The sequence below is a fragment of the Belonocnema kinseyi genome, chromosome 3, assembly GCF_010883055.1.
Source record: "Belonocnema kinseyi isolate 2016_QV_RU_SX_M_011 chromosome 3, B_treatae_v1, whole genome shotgun sequence".
Taxonomy (NCBI): domain Eukaryota; kingdom Metazoa; phylum Arthropoda; class Insecta; order Hymenoptera; family Cynipidae; genus Belonocnema; species Belonocnema kinseyi.
The window spans coordinates 126,589,177-126,589,816 of record NC_046659.1 but is presented as its reverse complement, the minus strand read 5'-3'; positions in this window follow the sequence as shown (position 1 = coordinate 126,589,816).

Below are 640 nucleotides of genomic sequence, written 5' to 3'. Positions count from 1 at the left end.
CCCGTTCATTCAACATCTGGCACATTTGGTACCTCTCTCTTGTTAATTGGAGCCAAATTCCATGGTGAGGGCATCTCCTCAATTCTTTACCGCAAGGGGCGGCGTAATCCTCATGACTACTCGCTGTGCATCTCCTCTTAGCTTTCTTGATCGGATGGCTTTCAAAGCGTCAGCAAGCAGTGCTGATTTCATTGACTCATTTTCTGCTAATGCATAGATTTCGTTTACCAGATCGAGGATGTCGTCCTTAAAAGCGTCCACTTCTTGTGTGCCATCAAATTCACACAGGTTTCTTAGAAGAGCGTCGAGGGTTCTTCGGTCATCGATAGTCAATCTGTATGGTTGATCCGCTGTTTCCACAATTGGTTGCTGCTGTGGTAGTGGATTCAACTGTATTCTTGCAAGTTGTTCTTGTGTCTCTTTGAGGGATTTCTTCATTTCGAAGAATTGTCTTGCCATTTCTTCCTTTGAAATTGTGCTAATGTCTTCGTTGGCCAGGAATCTCTTTAACCCTTAAACGGCCAAAACGCCACTACCGACACTGCTTTTCAACGGCTAATAACTAAGACTATTCGACACTAGAAAAAATTGAGACACATATATTTTTATTGCTTAAGATCTCCTCTTTCCGACGGTGCCA